The following is a 1421-nucleotide window of genomic DNA, read 5'->3' as shown; positions in this document are numbered from 1 at the left end:
AGGGGTAAGGAAAATTGAAAGAATTTGTTCAAATTTGTATTAGAATTTTGTAAATAAACTAGTGAAAAGCAAAAAGAAGTCAACTTGGGGAGGGGGAAGGGAGGGAGAGGGGGTAAAATGTGCAACAATGAATGAATGAAAATCTAACTTTTCTGTAAACTTTTGTTAAAATGACAATTAAGAACATTTTAAAAAATAAATTAGAAAAAAGAAACCTCCATGTTTTTATTTCTGTGTCCAGTTCACAGCCATTCTTGACAAGAACAACAGCCTGTGAGGGGAACAAGTTGATGAAGCATCTCAAGATGTGAGGTTAGGAACCCAGGGTTCTGAAAAGGGCATCTTATCCCTTTATGAACTGATAAACTCCAGGTTTTCTGAATAAAGTTAGCACCGGAGTCTTCTCAAGTCTTAGTTTCCTGATCCACTTGTTGACGGTCTACACTCATCTCCTAAATCGAATCTCATGGGCTGCTGAGTGAATCCCAACTAAGACAACTCCAATGTGCTGCAGAGCAGAAATCTCCTCAAGAGGGTTTTCAAGGCTGTGCCCTTTCTGAAGCAGATGACCAAGTCTTTCTTCCAACATCCTTCTGGGTGGATTTGAACAACTGACCTTTTGTGAGTAATCAAGCATTTAACCCTTCTCCCATCCCTATTAAAATAAGAAACCTAAAAAGAGCGCGAGATTTAGAAAAACCTTGAAACTACAAGCGGGAAACACCTGGGCCAGCCCCATACCCACACAGAACCGACACTCAACCGTGAATCACGGTTTGGAGGAGCCTCATGCGGTGTCAGAAAGTTGCTCAAGCTCAAATAGAAAAAAAGAAAGCAGATGTGGGACTTCCCTCTGCCTCCTGTTTGAGGAAATGAAATCTTTAATAAGGCTCATGCATGCCACTGATGGAAACATTATCTTTTTCTTTTAGATATCAAAGCTTAGTGTCAATTTCAGGTCATAGCTGGTTGAGTTTGGTCATCTGGGGGACTTGTGCAATTGTATAAGCATTTGTATACAGAAAGAAGCAGAGCAAGTGCTTGGTGAGGGGAATGAAGGAGAAGAGGCGTAGGCAAAATGCAGCAGTCGATCTCTAGCCTCCGTTAAGAGAAGTCCTTTCTGCTTTGGGCAAGCAAATGTAAGGTAAGCCTAAATTCACCTTGTTTATGATATACGTCCTTTCATTACCTACCGATGAGTTGTTGTTATGTACCACCGAGTCACTTGCGACTCATAGTGACCCTACGTACAACAGCCCTAAACTCTGCTCTGTCCTGTGCCAATTGCACTGCCTCTGACACTCCCATCCCGATTACCCCAGTCACCCATCAATCCACCTCATAGAGGACCTTCCCCTCTTGAGCAATCCCTCCACCTTCCCAAGAATGATGTCCCTCTCCAAGGACCAGTCCCTCCTTAC

The sequence above is a fragment of the Elephantulus edwardii genome, unplaced genomic scaffold (assembly GCF_000299155.1).
Source record: "Elephantulus edwardii isolate Elephantulus edwardi_28Jun2011 unplaced genomic scaffold, EleEdw1.0 scaffold00284, whole genome shotgun sequence".
NCBI classification, from domain to species: Eukaryota; Metazoa; Chordata; class Mammalia; order Macroscelidea; family Macroscelididae; genus Elephantulus; species Elephantulus edwardii.
The sequence above is the reverse complement of the archived record's forward strand: the minus strand, read 5'-3'. Positions refer to the sequence as shown.